We start from the raw sequence: 21340 nt of genomic DNA on the forward strand, positions 1-21340 counted from the left end.
CTGTGAGTTTGGACAAATGTATAATGACATGTATGTATAATTATAAATCCATAAAGAATATATTCACTGCACCCGTCCCCCCATATCCTCCGTGCCTTTTCATCACTTCTCCCCAACTTCCAACCCTGGACTATTCCTAGTCTTTTTACTGTCTCCATAGTTTTTTGTTTTCCAAAATGGCATATTAGTTGGAATCAAACAGTTACGTAGCCTTCTCAGATTGACTTCATTTACTTTAAGGTTCCCCCCATGTCTTTTCATGACTTGATAGCTCATTCCATTTTAGTACTGAATAATATTTCATCATCTGAAAGTACCAAAGTTTACTTATCCATTCACCTACTGAAGGACATCTGGTTGCTTCCTAGTTTTAGCAATTATAAATAAAGCTACTCTGAACATCTATGTGCAGGTTTTTGTGTGGCCATTAGTTTTCAACTAGAAGCTACTTTTATTGAGCATTTATTTATTTTAGCTAGACACTGTACTATATTTTATATGCAAAATATCATTTAATTCTTGTTGTTTAGTCACTCAGTCATATCCAACTCTTTTGTGACCCCATGGACTATAGCACGCCAGGCTTATGTACATATAATAGATTGTGCAGAATTTACAGCCCATAGTAATATGTGTCCAATAACTGATTGCTGTTATTTGATCTCTGTGTTAGTTCTAAGCATGTAGTTTAAGTAGAAATTGAGGCTTTTAAGATGAGACTGACAGTGGGCATTCTGATCAGACCTCAAAGACTTAAGAAGTTGACAGTGGATTGAAGGTGAAGTGTATAGCAAATTGTAGTTCAAGGATAATCCACATGGTAATCATTTAGGAAGCCTGTTAAAATGTAGAGTTTGGGGTTCATTTTCAGAAACTCAGACTTTATGAATCAGAATCTCTGGCCATGGAGCTCAGGTTCTGTAGTTTTACAAGCTTAATAAGTAATTCTGATTCACTATGAAGTTTGAGAACCTTATTTTTAATTTATTCTTCCTGATTAAAAAATAATTCTAGTGATTTTAAATAGTTGTGTTTTTTTGATATAATAAGCTTTCTATTGGTGATGGAGCTGGTAAACTTTTTCTGTTAAAATTTTTCCACGTTATGAGGGTAGGAAGGTAGTGATATTTGTTCATTCAACTATTTTTTAGTAAGTGTCACTTCTTTAAGGTGTATTTTAATTTTTTAAATAAATATTGCATATTTTACTTTATTCAAATAATATAGGCTTTTTGAATAGGATAAGAAAGTAAGGCATACTTTTATGCCTATTATGAAGATAGTAGAGATGCATACTATTTTGAAGAACATACTATTATGAAGATAGGTAGAGACACAAAGAGAGTGTTTTCTGGTACTAACTGGAAGGAAAAAATAGCTATAAATAATTTATGTAACTAACATGAATGATTAAAATCTGATGGAAGTTTTCAAGGAGTTTTGGTATGGGTTACTTTATTAGTCATATTAGTTAATGACAGAGTCATATCAGGAATGCTTGCTTCTGTTGCTTTTTGACCGTTGCTTTCTCTCCTAAGAACACTCTTCTTTTGGGTTGTGTCAGTGTTGGCTTCCTGGGAAGTCTTATTCCAGATCCACATGGCATTGAAACATGTGAAATGTCATGTATGAAACGAGATGCCAGTCCAGGTTCAATGCACGATGCTGGATGCTTGGGACTGGTGCACTGGGACGACCCAGAGGGATGGTATGGGGAGGGAGGAGGGAGGAGGGTTCAGGATGGATTTTCTTTTAAAAATTTAAAAAAAAAAAAACAAAACAAAGGAACCAATGAATTCAAGTCATAATTTTAAACTTAGGTCTTTAGAAGACTCCATTTCAGTGAGTCTTTGCATTTGTATTTTTAGCCCCCAAATCTTTCTGGCTCCAGCATCCACTTTAATAACTCTATGGGTTAAGCAGTGCTATTTTTAATATCTGTAGTTTTGTTCATTCTCAGAAACTAGGTCAGTTGGGCTTTGTCAAATGAAAAAAGGTACACTTTATTTTTTAGGAGTATCCTTGGACTGAGTGAAGCTAAAACATAGACATTGTTGCTCTTCTTTAAATGCTCATAGGATATAATTTTGCTTATTTTAAGCTCAATCTGTTTGCCAGTACAATGATATATTTATCTCTGAAAACTCTGGCTTTTCTATTGTGCTGTTCAGAATTCACATGAATTATTAAAACTTTCTAGTAGGCCTTTTATTGATAGCCTTTTATCTGACATCTTCTTTAAAGTTGTCTTCAGCATTTTCAAAAGAATCATCTGGGTCTTTCTGGGGCTTGAGATTTTGCTTCTGTTATGACAGAAGCAGAGAGTGAGTTTTTTGGAAGTTAGTAGTAGTGGGGTACAGAAGAGAAAAATCAGACTAAATTATACATCATGCCGTTTCATTGTAAAAAATAATCATAACTTTTTGTCCTTTTCGGAGAATGATGGTGGTGGTTATAGGAAGAGTATAGGGTGAATTAAGGAGCTCTCCTAACATAGAGCTTTAATTATTTCCCAAAGGTAGATAGTAAAGTGGTTCTTTCCAGAAATTTTTCATTCATAGGAACCCTATCTGCAGTATTGGTATATTTATCATTCACCCTAGAATATTGACAACGTTGATGTTATAGGTAATCTGAGTTACTGCTTTTGTGTTATATTCCTTTCTGTTTTAAGTGTGTGCTGCAGACCCATAACAGTGTTGATATGATTATATTACTATTGTAACAGTTTTTCTTTTTAAACCAGAGTAAAACACACTGATTTTTTCCTTCATTCTTATAGTATTTTTATTTTAAATAAGTACACTTCCTTCTGAATTATTTCAACATGTTTTGGTCAGTCAGTTCAGTTTAGTCGCTCAGTCATGTCTGACTCTTTGCAACCCCATGGACTGAAGAAAGTCAGACTACCCTGTCTATTACCAACTCCTGGAGCTTGTTCAAACTCATGTCCATCGAGTCAGTGATGCCATCCAACCATCTCATCCTCTGTCGTCCCATTCTTCTCCTGCCTTCAATCTTTCCCAGCATCAGGGTCTTTTCCAATGAGTTAGTTCTTCACATCAGGTAGCCAAAATATTGGAATTTCAGCTTCAGCATCAGTCCTGCCAATGAATATTCAGGTCTGATTTCCTTTAGGATGAATTATTTTGATCTCCTTGCAGTCCAAGGGACTCTCAAGAGTCTTCTCCCACACCATAGTTCAGAAGCATCAATTCTTTGGCACTCAGCCTTCTTTATGGTCTACTCTCACATCCATGCCTGACCACTGGAAAAACCATAGCTTTGACTAGACAAACCTTTGTTGGCAAAGTAATGTCTCTGCTTTTTAATACATTGTCTAAGTTGGTCATAGCTTTTCTTCCAGGGAGCAAGCATCTTTTAATTTCATGGCTGCAGTCACCATCCACAGTGATTTTGGAGCCCAAGAAAATAAAGTCTGTCACTATTTCCATTTTTTCCCCATCTGTTTGCCATGAAGTGATGGGACCGGATGCCATGATCCTAGTTTTTAAATGTTCAGTTTTAAGCCAGCTCTGGATGTAGCTAGTGTTTAGATCATATCTTGAGTATTAAAGTCATAGAATGTCCCACTAGTGGTTCCAAATCCCTCTGTCAGTACATTATAAACACTTGGGTGTGTTTTTTGTTTTTTTGTTTTTTTTAAACATGCCTAGACTCTACCTCAGACCAGTTAAGTCAGATCTCTGGCTGTAGTGTTCTGGACATTATCATCGTCATTGTTTTTTAAAAAATATTCTGTCATTCTCATATGAATAGCATTAACAGCTGCTACTTTATTAATGTGAAGGAGAGTCATTAAGCTAGGTAATCCATTTTATGTCTTCATTTACTATTATCTTTTATCATTTTAAGCATCTGAAGGATAAGCATAAACTGGTCAGAACTCTTTAACTGGGAGGCAGCTAATAATGTTGGCTTGAAGTTTTCTTCATAATATACTGGACTGAAAAGTTTGACTCCTTGAATCCTTCTTCATCGCTTTTATTTCCTAGTGCTCTCATGATTTTTGTAATCTTCTATGGATTCTCCCTAATTTCTCAACAGCTTCTTGAAAGTATAGTAATCTAAACTCAATATAAAATTAACAAAACTGAATAGTGGCAGAGGCAGCAAATAAAATTCCTTCTACTTCTTAAATTCTGTGATTTTTATTAAAGTGGAAAACATATTTGTTTCAGACTTTTTATTGGCCTTTTCTTTATGCTTTGGGGAGTCAAAATGTGTTTTCTACCATGATGTTTGTTTTAGTACATTACTTTCTTAGGTTATATTCCCTCTTTTTTCTTTCCCAATTGTACTTTTTGCCACCATTTCCCATTTTGCCTCCATTTCCCTGTATGTATTTGGAAAGTCAGTACATATTTTCTCATGGATTATCATGTTTTGGGAAAGTAGTTTTCCAGATTGATTAAATCATGCTAAAATTTTATTCCATTTACATATCAGTTAGAATCTAGACAGGGAAGCTGTCTACACTATATTTCTGCCATAAAATTTAGACGGGGAGTAGGTTATACAGGTATTAATTAGAGGCTGAAAAGGCCAAAGGGAAATACTGGAGTAATACAGAGACAATAATTGCAGAAAGCATCAATCATCCAGAGGACAGGGGGACTAAGAAGAGCTCAGAGTAGAGATTGGGCTCAAAACTTCTAGATGGTGTACTGTCTGACTATTGCTGGTACTTCTTAGAATGTCAGAAAAAACTTGTGGCTCTTACCAACTGCTGCTGTTGGGATGGAGGGCTTGTGCTAGGTCAATGCTGAATGGAAAAAGCAAGCTTCTCCTTATTGGCAGCATGAGGAATCTAGCTGGCAAAAGAGAAAAGTAGTTTCCACAGTTCTATTAATATTATCAGCGTTACTGAGCTGAGGATTAAAGGGTGGATTTGTTGCTGAGAGACCATAGCTAAATAACCAGCATGTATAGCTTTCTCTTCTGGTTATAAAATAGCTTTTGGTCTCTTGGTCTCCCTCTTAGTGACGGGAACCCTGCATGTTCTTGGTGTCTAGGATTTAGAATGAAAGGAGTTATTATTATTTTTAAGTAAGTTGTGTAGCTAATGTGATTTGATAACTGTCACAGCCTTTCTTGGGACCTGAGATTTAATGATTATTCATTACTTTGACTCACAAGGGGTTTCTGTATTTCAAGATCCCTTTTCAAAATATAAAAATTGTAGGAGTAATGATAAACCAGAGATTAAAATTGGTTGCTTATTGGCCAAAATGTGGTCTATAGTGGGAACCAATCTTTAAACAGAGGAATTACACTTTCTCTCTCATTCTAATCTTCTTCCAGCAGAGCTTCTCAAATTTTACTGTGTATATGAATTATTTGGAGATCTTGTTAAAATGCAGATTCTGATCCAATATGTCATTGGTTAGGGCCTGAGATTCTGAATTTCTAACAAACTCCCAGTGCAGCCTGAAGCTACTGGTCCCTGGACCAGACTTTTTTTTTGTCTTCCCTTCCCTGGTGGCTCAGCTGGTAAAGAATCTGCCTGCAATGCGCGAGACCTGGGTTTGATGCCTGGGTTGGGAAGATCCCCTGGAGAAGGGAACGACTACCCACCCCAGTATTCTGGCCTGGAGTATTCCCTGGACTTACAGTCCATTGGGTCGCAAAGAGTCAGACAGGACTGAGTGACTTTCACTTTCACTGTATTGAGAACCGTTGGTCTGGCTTGGATCCACTGTTGGACCTGGTTTTGGGTGGTTGAATGGTGAGTGGATCATGAAGTAGAGTTTCATTCAAGCTTATTTTCCAGAGATGTTTTGAGCAATTTTATTAGAGGTATTTATAGCTGTTTCTTTCCAGGTGGGCATAGAAAGGCAGTGCCTCCAAATAGGTTGACTTTTCTTCCATAATTTTGTTGCTCCTCTAGATGTAGAAGAATGCATATCACTTGTAGTTTTCCTGGAATATCTGAGGCTTTTCAGTAACTGTGTACATGTTTAAGGGAAACTAATGGGAGACAGGAGAGGAGGACAGTTAGAAAATTCATGTATCAGATAGCTTGTGTTCTTTAAAGCCATTATTTTTGATTAAATATAGGGCTATCTATGCATTTAAAAAATTTGGTTTCAATTTCACACTAAATGCATTTTCCCACTTTTGACACTTCGGTATACCTAAAGTATAAAGTCTTCCTTGAGCCAAATAAATAGTAGTCTATCTTAATTGAACTTTGCATACAGCCCAAATTTATGAAGTTGTTAATTGCTCTTTATATTTGGATTTTACTTTACCAGGGCATACCTGATTACATGAATAAAAAGTTAATCTTTTATTCAGTTGCTGACTGTCAAGCTCCTCTCCCTGCTTTCCTTATCCCCATTACCCCCAATTCCTGGATTTTTCTTTTTGTCTTTACAGACCTAGATTTTTTTAAGACCCTGGGTTGTTTCTTCTTGTCTGTTGGTGCTTTATATTTGTATGAGTGTTACTCTCAAAATTTTAAAATTCAGGCTATAGGTAATGTAATTCAGGGCATGGAACTGAAATAATTGGCCACTTTATCAGTTGAGGTGAAAGAGTTAAAATGAAAGTTAAGGATCCAGGGGACCCCTATAGAAATGAAGGGTAAAAAAATGCTCAATTTTAGGATCCTAAACAAAGCATTTTGATTGGCATATAGAGACCCTTGCATGCACACAGACGTCCGTATTTGAATATTTATAGACGATAATCTGTCAAAATTACTGTTATTTTAATTTGCCAAGCTTGGCTGATTGCTGCAGTTGAATGTTAGTTGAATTCTAGATGAGGAACTGTAAATATGATCTGGTCTGGAACATACTTTTTGTCCTTGAAGCTGTTTGAATATTACCCTCTTTTTTTTTTTAAATAGTGGGACCTTTTTATATTAGCTGAACTTTCATGTTTTCCTTTTTTGGGGAAAAAAAGTAGGGTGATAACAGTAAATGTTAAATTTTTTTTTTTTTTTTTTTTTAGTTAAAAAAACTATTTACATTTAGTGATCAGTGATTATTTAAATAGTTTTCAACTATTTGTCCAATCTTTGCTCGAAGAAGCTTTCTCTGGAGAGTTTAAACCTAGGGACATGTATCTCTTCAAGGCTTGAGGTTTTGTGTCACATAAGTTTCTTGTTAACAAAGAAATGTATAATTGTAGATAATTAATGTTACTCCTTTTTTTTTGTCTCATTTTAAACAGTTGATAATTATAGTGACCTGGTTTCAAGCAGTAATATCTTCCATTGGAAATATGTGATTTCATCAGCTTCTTACATTCTAGGGGAAAACAGGTAAGCCATTTTTCATACTTAATATTTAGTAGCTTTGTAAATAAGTCAAATTTTTCTCTCTTAAAAAAGTTAAAAAACCCTTTTCTCTTTAGGTAGTGTTTTCTCATGCAGAAAACACTGTGTTATTTATTTACATCATATCACTATTCCTCAAAAGATTCTACCGAATCTACATTATTTCAGCTCTAGAGATAATATGACAGAAGGCAATGGCAACCCACTCCAATACTCTTGCCTGGAAAATCCCATGGATGGAGGAGCCTGGTAGGCTGCAGTCCATGGGGTCTCTAAGAGTCGGACACAACTGAGTGACTTCACTTTCACTTTTCACTTTCATGCATTGGAGAAAAAAATGGCAACCCACTCCAGTGTTCTTTTCTGGAGAATCCCAGGGATGGGGGAGTCTGGTGGGCTGCTGTCTATGGGGTTACACAAAGTTGGACGCCAGTGAAGCAACTTAGCAGCAGCAGCAGAGATAATACGATGACTTTCTAAAAATCATATGACAGCTTTTTGGAGCAGGACTACATTCTGTGCTCTATCTACTGGGCTGTCTTGTCCCTTTTACATAGCTATTCTCCCCTGAATTTCTGTTTTTACATATATAACCACTGACATGACTAGATAGTCTTCATATTTTTGTTTTCTTGCTTTTGATGTTTTCATTTCTTATCTCTTGTAAACTGACATAATTGGATCTTACTTTAGTAAGATAGTTGGTTATTACTTTTGTTAGAAACTATGTCAAGTACTAAGTCTCAGTTTTACTTAGACATTGACTTTATTTTGGGGTTTGAGGAATGTCAGGGTCTCAGGAATATATTTTACATTCAGCAAATTGAGTGGAGCTTATAGAGCATTCTTTTCTTTTTTTTTCACAAGCATCCATCTTCATTCTCTTTGAACAGTTCTTTTTTGTGTAGATTTTCTTTTTTCTAGGAGTGTTTATATTACTGTTCACTTATTACTATGATCTCTTTTCTCACTTCTTTTTGTGACCATCTCTACTATCATTTCCAGTATATTTCTTACCCTAATTCCTCATGATCCTCCTAAGAGAATTATTTGTCCAGCTCTGTGGTAATCCTCCCAGTGAAGAGTAAGATTCTTAATAATTCCTTAAGATGTTATGCTTGCTTCTAGTTTTGTAGTGGTTCACCATCTGTTTACTGTATAAAGGACTCAGAAGTATCTGTTATTCCTAATGTATGAGGGATGTGGAAATAATAACAAAATGAAATTTACATTTATGCAAAGCAAAGATAGTATTAATATATTCCCTTGGGTTTGGCCATTCTGATATTCTTGCTATGTTTGGAGACTTATTTTGCAACATACTTTCAGATTTTTTGAGGTGAATTAGATATGTTCATCTTATAATTAGCTTGCTTTTGGTTAAGTATGTTAAAACTCAAGTTGAATAAAATTTAAGTTAGTAATATAAAAAGTAATGAGCTGTTCTACAGTATGATTTGGAAAAAAATTAGGTGTACTTCTTGCTATAAGAACAGCAGATAGCACAACTAAGATTTTCTAAGTAAAGTAATTTTGGTAAAGGTTAATTTCACGGCAATAGAAAATGTTGGGAATTGGCATCCAAATGTCAAATTTCACATACAAATCCTAGCTTTCTACTGACTTTTCTTTTCCCCCCAGAGGATAAATCTTAAAACGTATAATTTGCTTAGAAGACACTATAATGCTGTTTTAGGAATAAGAAACTGGCTTTATTTTTCTATAATTTAACAGTAAGGGTAACCACCTTATAAAGCTCTTATGGAAATGTAATATTCAAGTGTTTACTTAGAAAAAATTTTAGTTTGTCATAATGATGTGGGATCTAAATGATAACCCGTGATATTCACCTATGTGTTTTCATTGTTTCAGAAAGAAAAGATGAAGTGGATTGTTTAATAGTTTGCCTTTTGGTATTATTATAGGTTGAACACCATGAGTAATCATAACTTAGGTAATTTGTGTGCCAGTGAGACAAATTTAGATCTTCATTTGTTTCTTTGCTCCTTTATATCATAAGAGGGTTATATTATCACTCTGTCAGTTAGTTAAAGGGTAACAACTGAAAATGGATTTTTGTTTGTTTCTGGTCTGGCATGTAAGAAGCTTAGAAGTCGTGAAATAGTGAACAAACTAAAAAATCAAAACTCTTCTTAGATCCATCAGAGCAATGAGGTCACAGGGCAAATCACTGTTCTCAAATTGAAGAGACAGGCAGATAGAGAATGACAGCTTAGCAGAAACCTCAAAAGAAACCACTACTGTGTAGGAAAAATCTAATGTGTGATTGACAAATTACAGGAAGCTCCGTGTGGACAAACCCGACAGGAAAACGCCAGGAGGACCTGGTCGCAGGGGATCCCCACATTTTCTTGATTTTACTTCTAGGAGCTCTCTCAGGTCCTCACAGTGACTATCTGAGAAAAATCCCCTGGTTCTTCCTACAGGGGGAGGAGAAAATAACCATTTTGAGATATGCCAAGGCATCTTCCTTTTCTTAACAAGATCTGCTATCAAGAGAAAGTATTTTACCAGAGCCTAATCTGTTAGAGTGTTATCAGACACTAACTGACCTAGAAGAAGGGAAATACCCAACTCTGGCCTTCAATGATGTAAGGAAAGATCCAGTTCTTGCCCCTGTAGCCATCCTGTTCCACCTGGGAGGGGAGCACAGGACTGAAAAGAACTTGTGAAGTTCACAGCTTGAGGAGCACAGTTCCACTGAAAGGCTGAGACCTAACTTCTACTCCTGCCACACCTTACAACATTAGTAAATTTCTATTAGCTGTAGTTCCTTTTATTCCGTGCATGATGTCTGACTTTCAGCAAAAAACTACAAGGCAGACTAAAAAGCAAAAAACACAGTTTAAAGAGAGCAAGCATCAGAATCAAACTCAAATTTGACAGGAATATTGGAATTATGAAACAAGGGATTTAGGACAACTGTGCTATACAAAAAAGATCTTAATGACCCAGTTAATCACTATAGTGTGATCACCTGCCTAGAGCTGGATATCCTGGGGTGAGAAGTCAAGTGAGCCTTAGCAAACATCACTGCAAACAAAGCTAGTGGAAGTGATGGAATTCCAGATGAACTATTTCAAATCCTAAATGATGATGCTGTTAAAGTACTTGCTCTCAGTATGCCAGCAAATTTGGAAAACTCAGCAGTGGCCACGGAACTGGAAAAGGTCAGTTTTCATTCTAGTCCCAAAGAAGGGTAATGCCAAAGAATGTTCAAACTACCACACAATTGCACTCATTTCACATGCTAGCAAAGTAATGCTCAAAATCCTCCAAGCTTGGCTTCAACAACTGAGAACTAATAGATGTTCAAGCTGGATTTAGAAAAGGCAGAGGAACCAGAGATCAAATGGCCAACATCCATTGGATCATAGAAAAATCAAGAGAATTCCAGAAAAACTACTTCTGCTTCATCAACTACGCTAAAGCCTTTGACAGTGTGGATCACAACAAACTCTGGAAAGTTCTTAAGAAAATGAGAATACCAGACCACCTTACCTGCCTCCTGTACACTGGTCAGTAAGCAGCAGTTAGAACTGGACAAGGAACAACGGACTAGTTCAAAATTGGGAAAGGATGACCTCAAGACTCTATACTGTCACCCTGCTTATTTAACAAAGGCAATTAGTAGAAAACGGTAACAAATATGGTAGATATTAACCCAAGTTTATCAATAATTGCTTTAAATATCAGCGGTTTAAATACACTAAAAGGCAGACTGTCAGATTGGATTAAAAGTCAAGATATGTTGTGTACAGAAATTCTTTATATATGAAGACAGATATAGATTAGACATAAAGAGATGGAGAAAGATACACCATGCTAACACGAATTTAAAAAAAAGCTGAAGTAACTATATTAGTTTTGACAGAGCAGACTGCAGAGCAAGGAAGAGTTTCAGGGGAAGAAATAGCATTAAAGGTGAAAGTGTTAGTCATTCAGTTGTGTCTGACTGTGCGGCTCCATGGACTGTAGCCCCCCAGACTCTGTCAGTGGAATTATCCAGGCAAGAATAATGGAGTGGATAGCCTTTCCGTCTCCAGGTGATCTTCCAGACCCAGGGATTGAACCCAGGTCTCCCACATTGCAGGCAGATTCTTTACCATCTGAACCACCAGGAAAGTCCCAATAGGAGCATTATATAATAATAAAAGAGTCAGTTCTTCAAGAAGATATCAGATTAGATCAGTCGCTCAGTCGTGTCCGACTCTTTGCGACCCCATGAATCGCAGCATGCCAGGCCTCCCTGTCCATCACCAACTCCCGGAGTTCACTGAGACTCAAGTCCATCGAGTCGGTGATGCCATCCAGCTATCTCATCCTCTGTCGTCCCCTTCTCCTCTTGCCCCCAATCCCTCCCAGCATCAGAGTCTTTTCCAATGAGTCAACTCTTCGCATGTGTGCACCTAACAACAGGTCATCAAAATATGTGATGCAGCAGCCAACAGAATTGCAAAAACAAATTGATCAGTCCACTATTACAGGAGGTGATACTTCAGCACTTCTGCCAGAAATGGACAGATATAGAAGAAAATCAGTAAGGACATATTTGAACTCAACAGCAATATTAATCAACTGGATATGATTGACACATCATCCAGCAACAACAAGGACTACATATTTTTCTCAAGAATAAAAATAGAATTAAAGAACTCTGAGAAAATTCAGAGTTCGTTTTAGTTTTTGATTTATTTTTTTTAACTAGGATTTGCATCCATACATGGTCAGAAAGAAGAAAGACGAGGAACTTGTTTTGAAAAATACAACAAGCTGTCACCTGCCTCCCCTCTACTTCTTACATATTTTAGAGTATGAATTTTAAATTTTTGATCTTTTAAAATACTGAAACATTTTTCTTGCCTCAAATTTGGTATAATGATTGAAAGAGTTGTGGGGGCTACTTTTCCAGATGAAACCTATCTGGCACTTTTTCATTTATTGATATTATGAAGGAATACCTCCTGCAACTCCTTGGTTCCATATAGCGAAATTTGAAAACTGAATCCCTCATGACCTGGCCAGTATTTGATAATTATTGACTTTCGCTCCTGAATAATAGACCTCTAGATACCCATATTCTTTTGAGTGATATAGCGGGAAGAGCAGAAGCAGATAAAGGCCAGGGGAGAATTTGTAAAAGGAAGAGAATATTTATTATTATCATGTATCTGCCGGGTAGACTTATGATGGTGAAACCAAAGGGATTAATAACATAGGATTCTCTAAAGGATATAGATATCTGTTAAAATGGATTCAGTGAAATTGTTCCCATCCCTGTAGAATTAAAAACAAAACCAAAAATAAAACACATCAAATGAACTTTTCCCCTTTGGATCACGAGTAGTGGTATGAAGACAAGCTGTACAAACCTTAATTAAGTCAAATCACTTCTTACTTTGTTTCCTCATCTTCAAAATGGAAATAGTGCCTGCCTTACAAAACACTGGTAAGCATTAATTGAGAAAATGTGTGTACAGTGCCTGGCTCATATTGGGCATGCACCAGGGTTACTTCTCCTGGTTCCTTTCAGCATCAGTAGTAATATCTGGACTTCAGTCCTTGAATTCACTAGTTACTTGTCGTGAGATCTTTATAAGATCAAATTATTTTGTCTCTCCGAGCCTTATTTTCCTTTGGTATAAGATCATTAATATCCATATTATAAAATTGTGGTTGTAATTCATTTCGTTGTATCATCTAGGAGATTTTCGTTGAATCTAAATCTGATGTTAAACTGCTAAAATCTTATATAAATATGTGAGTTTTACTGAGTAGATCTTTTGGGCACCAAATTCACATTTTTTTTTTTAAGGAATATATAATAGGAGGAACATAATAAGGAAAAGTAAATCTCTAGTTTTGTTTTTTAATGGGAGGACTCTATACTAGCTTACTTAATTTTTGCTTAATATAATTCATTGGGAAAGTGGGGAAATAATGGATCGAAGGATTTATTTTCACTTGAAATAGCTACTTCTAGAAAGGATATACATAGGGCACCAAGTTAGGGAGTCCAAACACTTGAATGTACCTCTTTCTTTGTCTTTGTTCTTTTTGTCTTAGGTGACATTATTTTGAAACGAGACTTCAGCATACAGTAATGGTTTTGTGGGCAGATACTAGAAATGATACTGTATGATATCTTTTATGTGCAATTTAAAAACAATACAAATGAATACACATGCAAAACAGAAACAAACTCAGGTTTAGGAGCTTCACTGTTGGCTCACTGATAAAGAATTTGCCTGCCAATGTAGGAGATGTGCGTTTGAGCCCCTGGAGGAGGAAATGGCAACCCACTCCAGTATTCTTGCCTGGAGAATCCCATGGACAGGGGAGTTCATGGGGTTGTAGAGAGTCAGACACATCTTAGCAACTACACAGATTGGAAAATTATTAAGTACTGAAAATTTTCTGGCTTGTTAATTACCAAAGAAAGAACTAATAAACTCTTATTAAAATTTAATATTAAACTTTAATTGGTAAATTAAGACTCATAAATGAATCCTGTTAAATGAGTTTGAATTAGGTCAATATTATTGGTGAATTCAGCTGTGTGTTAAATCAATATAAATTCTGTGACATAATCACAGAATAGAAATTGATGTCTGTATGGTATATTGTATTGAAGGGTTGCAAAGTGATGAACTGGGAAGTTGGTATTTTTAATGATGTTATAAATCCATGAATTTCAGTTAGATTTATTTGAATATGAATCACTTTTATAAAAATTAGCAGTAAAATATTATTGCTTTCATATTCTGTAGCAGTTGTGTCAGCTTTTGCATATAATCAAATGAATGTAAAATTTAACTTATTTTCTTACATGTTTCCCAAAGTTTAGGAAATGATGTAGCATATAGAGTGTTAATTACTGTTAAGAATTCCCAGTTTATCATTATATTTGACAATATGTAGCTCTTTAAAGTGAAGTTGCTCAGTTGTGTCTGACTCTTTGCAACCCCATGGGCTATAGCCTGCAAGGCTCCTCCATCCATGGGATTTTCCAGGAAAGAATACTGGAGTGGGTTGCCATTTCCTTCTCCAGGGGATCTTCCCGACACAGGGATCGAACCTTGGTCTCCCATACTGCAGGCAGACTCTTTACCATCTGAACCACCAGGGAAGCCCGTGTAACTCCTTATTAAATGCTTATTAACAACTTTGAAAATATTCTACAAAGTAGAGAATAGTCTCTGCATGTAGTCTTTACCTGCAGGAAAAAGAATAGAAGAAAATATAATAAAAACTAAATTGTGAATGCATTGAGTGCAGACAAGTTTCTGCTGACAAAATGGATGTGAATTTATGTGTGAATGTTAAGGACATGGGGGTATGTTGATTATAGCAACTGTTAGTATTGTTGTAAAGCAAATGATTTGCAGAGTTAGGTTAAATGCATTATGGGTATGGCTGGGATCAAAATAACATTAATTTGTTCAAAGTTTCTTTTGTTTTTTGGTATTTAAAAAATATTTATGTATTCAGCTGCACTGGGTCTTAGTTGCAGCATACGCGATATTTTAGTTGTGACATGAGAAATCTAGTTGTGGCATGTGAGGTCTTCAGTTGCAGCATGCCATCTCTTACTGTAGCATGTGGGACCTAGTTCCTTGAGCAGGAATCAAACCCCAGCCCCAGTGCATTGGGAGCTTGGAGTCTTAGCCACTGCACCACCAGGGAAGTCCCAGCATTGTGTTTGTTTTTTAAGAAGCCAAATACTTTTGTATAATACTGGGTAATTTAACTACTTTTCTGGTAATAATTTAATGTTAAGAACAAATAGATTTCTGTGATTGTACATTTATAAGATATTATTTGGACAAGTCATTTATAAAGTAATATGGTTCATACACTTTTCTCTTTTATCGTGATAAAATATATATGACAAAATTCACCATTTAACCATTTAAAGTGTATAATTCAGTAGTGTTAAGTATGTTCACATTGTTGTGCAGCCATCACCAGTGTCCATCTCCAGAACTTTATCATCATTCTGAATAAAACTGCACATTAAACATTAACTCCCCATTCTTCCTGACTTCAAGCCCCTGTCACATGGAGTTGATCTCCAAAATATTTAAAGAGCCCATAAACTCGACATCAGAAAAACAAAAAGCCCTGTTAAAAAATGGGCAGATGATCTGAACAGATAATACATGAAAAAATGCCCAGTATTGTTAATTATTAGAGAAAGGTAAATCAAAGCTTCAATGAGATGTTACCTCAAGCCTGTCAGAATGGCAATCATTAAAAAGAACAGAAATAAATAATTGGCAAGGATGTGGAGAAAAGGGTACCCTTGTACATTGTTGATGAGAGTGTAAATTGGTGCAGCCATTGTAGAAAAAAATACAGTAGTTTCTCAAAAAACTAGAAATAGAACTATTATATGACTCAGAAATTCCACTCGTGAGTAATATATCTGAAAAATCGAAAACACTAATGTGAAAACAATACGTGCATGGCAATGTTCTTAGCAGCATTATTTACAATTACCAAATGAAATTCTGCCATTTGCAAGAACATGGATGGAGTTGGAGGATATTATGGTAAGTGAAATAAATCAGACAGAGAAAGACAAATACTGAATTTTATCACTTATATTTGGAATCTAAAAAATAAAGCAAATTAGTGAATATAACACAAAGAAACAGATTCACAGATAAAGAGAACAAACTAGTAGTTACTGGTGGGAGAAGGATGGAGTGGGGGGAGGAACAATATAGGGTCTAGGGGATTAAGAGGTACAACCTACTATGTACAAAATAAATAAGCTATAAGGATATATTGAATAGCACAGGAAATATAACTGATATTTTATAATAACTGTAAATGAATTTTATAACCTTTAAAAAATGTAACACTGTTACACACCTGAAACTTACATAATATTGTACAACTAAATCTTAGTAAAAAATAACAAAATAGTGAAAAGCAAAAAAATAAAGAATTCACATTCTCCCTAATACCCAGGCCCTTTAACCACTATTCTGTCTCTGAATTTGGCTACTCTCATTTTCTTATGTGAGTTGAATTATACAGTATTTTTCCTTTTGTAATTGACTTCTTTTACTTAGCATAGTGTCTTCAGGGTTCATCCATGTTGTCCCATGTATCAGAATTTCAGTCTTTTTAAGACTAATATTTCTTTATGCATATGCCACATTTTGTTTATCCATTTATCTGTCAATGAATGTTTGGGTTGTTTCTACCTTTTGGCAGTTGTGAATAATGCTGCTGTGAACACTGATGTGCAAATATTTGTTCAATGGTGGTTATATGTATTTTTAATATATATTTTAACATTTAAAGATATTTGAGGTAATAAAATTCTATTTGAATGGACTGCATAAATATCTGTGTTTTCACTGATGTCAGTGGTTGTTTACTGAATACCCATCATGTATTCCAGCTCCCGGGCCACAGGCTGCAGAGGGTCCCTGGCCAGTTAGGAACTGGGCCACACAGCAGGAGGTGAGATGTGCAAAGAAGTGAAGTACTCCCCATTGTTCACATTACCACCTGAGCTTTGCTTCCTGTCAGATCAGCAGTAGCATTAGATTCTTACAGATTCTCATATATCACAATGTAGCAATGATAATAGAAATAAGTGCACAACAAATGTAATGCACTTGAATCATCTTGAAACCACCCCCACCCACATTTGCGGAAAAACTGTTTTCTACAAACTGGTTCCTAGTGCTAAAATGGTTGAGGACTACTGTTCTAAGGGATATAAAGAGAATATTTATTGAATACTTACTGTGAATTGGAGATTAGGGACATAAAGAGTAATAAAACCATGTTACTGTTTTTGAAGAACTTGTAGTCTAATAAGAATGATAGGATGTATATATAAAAACAGAACAACATGGTAGCATTATACTTTTTGAAGCTGAAGAGATGTTCACAGTCTGATCCAAACCAGCATCTTCTCATGCTAAGATTTTTGCATGTCATCCTAATCAGTTAAGAGGCAAAATACATGACCATAATCAACAAGCATATTCCATTCAAGTATATGTATTTAACATTCAAGCATAAATTTTGAAGTTATCAATCATTACACTCTGCAAAACAGTCTTCTCCAATAACAACATCCTTAGAATGGCTTATTTTCTTTTATCCAAACTCCTACCTTAACTCTCACTTAATCTCCTATCTCCACCTCCACCTTGAGTTGTATAATTTTTTGTTGTGGATATGTTTTTTATGCATGTAATCCGACTTACGTGTAGGTGAGTAAAAGGTGAAATGATGAACTCTGTATGTGTTTCAAGTTTCTTTCCAGGCTTAAATGATTCTAATTTTATCCCTGTAGTATCTGGATTTCCAGGTGAAAGAAAACAGAATAAGCAAGTCTAGAGGTTTCTCGACAAAACTATTTCATAATGATTTAAAAGGCAAAAATTTGATTGGAATAAAAACATTTTGGTGTGCTTTGGTGTTTCAGTGATATTCTCCCTCTCTCAAGCTATTTTTTTCTGGAAAAACAAAATTAATCCATTGTTAATTCAGTCATAATTGTTGAGTTTAGTTGTATTTTTAAGGTTTTTCTGGCTGTGCCAACTGAGCCTTTTAGATACCACTCTCTTTTTCCTATTTTCTAACATTTCTAACTGAAATGTTAGAAAGACCAAAGGAAGACATACAACCAGCTGTTAGATTCACATTTCCTTTGGATGATGTTTTGAAGTTCAGAAAAGGAACTTTGAAAAATTTAAACACAGCTGAGCAGAGTTTCCAAGAGGCAATACTGTAATACTACTTCTTTCTCCATATTTATTTTCTTGACTCAGTACTGAGCCTGAATTCTGAGTGGTAAAGACATTTAAAGACTCATTACTCTGTAGGGTGAAAAAAAAGGAAAAAGCTAATTTCAAAGTTAAAACTTAGAAAAAAGAAGATAATTGTAGAGGTGAGGAAGGATGAATGAACAAGGATGATCATCCATTCATTCAGCACATATATGAAAGTCTACTATGTACCAGACATGCCACTAAACACTGGAAATAAAGCAATGAATAAAATAGGATCAGTACCACTCCTGGAACTTCGATTGCTGGTAAGAGTGAGTAGAACATAACAAGGCTCTTAAAAATAACTTGAATAAATGAATGTCTTGAATAAATAAAGTTGAATAAATAAACTTCAATAAATAAATATATTGTGGAGAAGAATTTGGGGGTAAAGGACATTTTAGTGAAAAAGTATGAACTGTCCTGTTCATTGTATTTGAGATACTTCATTTAAAAAATAGAAAAAAAAATACTTATTACTGGGCAAAATGACTTAGTTATGGTAATACATAGAATGTAATACATTGGAGCCCTTAAAAATAATGACATACATTGAAGTATGTTGGCTAACATAAAAGATGTTCTTTACCTAATGTCAAATTAAGCAAAGTAGGCTATAGAATAGGATGTATGGAATGGTTCTTTTGAGATTATTCACATTTATGTAAAATGTCTTGAGAGATAGTAGAAACTTTGGAATCAGACATTCTTGGGTTCCATAAAAGCGTACTTCATAAAAGTTATTCGTTAACATGTGTCAGAGTTTTATCTAACTAATGAGGGAACAATCAGGAAGACCAAAGAACCGCTTATAAGAGTTTTTGAGCATTAGGAGTTCTTGTATTCATTTAGGAAAGGGATGCTAAGATAAAATTGCTAAGCCACACAGAAGTCTCATCAACTTTCTGAAGGAAAAGGAAACTTGGGAACTTGGAATGTAAAGCAGTGAGTTCAATTTAAATATCATCATGGTCTTTATCATCATCTCCAGTATCATCAAATATATCAGTTTCATTGATTTTAGCATGGAGATCAAATTGCCAACATCCACGGGATCATGGAAAAGACAAGAAAGTTCCAGAAAAACATCTATTTCTGCTTTATTGACTATGCCAAAGCCTTTGACTGTGTGGATCACAATAAACTGGAAAATTCTGAAAGAGATGGGAATACCAGACCACCTGACCTGCCTCTTGAGAAACCTATATGCAGGTCAGGAAGCAACAGTTAGAACTGGACATGGAACAACAGACTGGTTCCAAATAGGAAAAGGAGTACGTCAAGGCTGTATATTGTCACCCTGCTTATTTAACTTATATGCAGAGTACATCATGAGAAACACTGGGCTGGAAGAAGCACAAGCTGGAATCAAGATTGCCCGGAGAAATATCAATCACCTCAGATATGCAGATGACACCACCCTATGGCAGAAAGTGAAGAGGAACTAAAAAGCCTCTTGATGAAAGTGAAAGAGGAGAGTGAAAAAGTTGGCTTACAGATCAACATTCAGAAAATGAAGATCAGGGCATCTGGTCCCATCACTTCATGGGAAATAGATGGGGAAACAGTGGAAACAGTGTCAGACTTTATTTTTCTGGGCTCCAAAATCACTGCAGATGGTGACTGCAGCCATGAAATTAAAAGACGCTTACTGCTTGGAAGGAAAGTTATGACCAACCTAGATAAGCATATTCAAAAGCAGAGACATTACTTTGCCAACAAAGGTCCGTCTAGTCAAGGCTATGGTTTTTCCATTGGTCATGTATGGATGTGAGAGTTGGACTGTGAAGAAAGCTGAGCGCCAAAGAATTGATGCTTTTGAACTGTGGTGTTGGAGAAGACTCTTGAGAGTCCCTTGGACTGCAAGGAGATCCAACCAGTCCATTCTAAAGGAGATCAGCCCCGGGTGTTCTTTGGAAGGACTGATGCTGAAGCTGAAACTCTAGTACTTTGGCCACCTCATGCGAAGAGTTGACTCATTGGAAAAGACTCTTATGCTGGGAGGGATTGGGGGCAGGAGGAGAAGGGGACGACAGAGGATGAGATGGCTGGATAGCATCACCAACTCAATGGACATGAATTTGAGTGAACTCCGGGAGTTGGTGATGGACAGGGAGGCCTGGCGTGCTGCAATTCATGGGGTCGCAAAGAGTCGGACTGCCGGGGACCAGCCCCGGCTGATCCAGGGTATTCGAAGCGGGGACGGCGTCGGTGAGGATCAGGAAACAACTGCTTAATTAAACGTTAATTAAGGATATAAAGAGTAATAGAATGAGGATAGCTCAGTGAAGAAATTCAGTGGAGAAAAGAGGCTGAAATAAGGATAGCTCAGTGAGGAAATTCAGTGGAGAAAAGAGGCTGAATAATTCAGCCAGAAGGTAAGAGAAAGAACGACATGGTGAGACCACGTTTCGGTGAACAAGGCCCGCACTTTATTTTTCAAAGTAGTTTTTATACCTTAAGTTATGCACAGAGGATAATGGGGGAAGGGGTAGAGTCTTGCAGCAAACCAGGCTTTCTTCCTGCAAACTTATCATATGCAAAAGCTTAGGTGATTTGCATCATCTTCTGGCCCGGAGGCCTGTTAACATTTTAAGACCTTTTCTTCAGAAAACTTATTTTTCTCTAAAGGTGATTGGTCAGGAGCCACCCTCCAAAAGCATTAGATAAAGTTGCATTCCTACAGAGCAAAGGTGTGGTGGGCTATAACAAGAAAAAGAATTAACTCAAGGGTCCCAGGTTACAAACATTAAAGCTGCTACTTACACCAATTATATTAATCAATACACTGCCAGGGACACAGCAGGTAAGGGATATGGAGACTTAGCAGCAAACATTGGCCCAACAAGTGAAAATCCCTTCACCAATACAATTTCTAATCAATCTTTTAACTACTCAAAAGAATCTGTGTTTAGACAGTTTAGAACATCTCCTGCCTCTCACAGTTGGGAGGCTCTGAACAATCACATGAGGCCGGAAAAACCTATTCAGGCAGGCTAGAGGATTTCCAAAGGAGTTTGTAGGTTAAACACTGTCACACCCAGGAATTATTAACTGGAGCTGTAAGCTAACTCTTTTTTCAGAGAGGTAGTGGGGGACAGCCCCCCGTAAAGTCAGAGGTGTAGGTGAAAGCACAAAGCAGAAAGTAGGCAGACTCTGGTTTTGGGGGTATATGCTCGAGAATTTCCAGGGGTCTCCTGAAGCT

At 36.2% G+C, this 21340-nt stretch overlaps 1 protein-coding gene across 6 annotated transcripts in view; it reads left to right on the forward strand.

The window, feature by feature from the left end:
* The window catches only part of FUT8 (fucosyltransferase 8), a 333890-nt gene that overhangs the window by 105416 nt on the left and 207134 nt on the right, over positions 1–21340 (forward strand). For 5 of the 6 annotated variants that reach the window (XM_027554345.1, XM_027554347.1, XM_027554344.1 and 2 more), the window contains one exon: positions 7204–7294. The gene's annotated coding sequence lies outside the window, so the exon portion shown is untranslated. Of the gene's footprint in view, positions 1–7203; positions 7295–16789; positions 16811–21340 lie in introns of those variants that run through there. The other variant, XM_027554349.1, reaches the window with a different exon arrangement.

The sequence above is a fragment of the Bos indicus x Bos taurus genome, chromosome 10 (assembly GCF_003369695.1).
Source record: "Bos indicus x Bos taurus breed Angus x Brahman F1 hybrid chromosome 10, Bos_hybrid_MaternalHap_v2.0, whole genome shotgun sequence".
NCBI classification, from domain to species: domain Eukaryota; kingdom Metazoa; phylum Chordata; class Mammalia; order Artiodactyla; family Bovidae; genus Bos; species Bos indicus x Bos taurus.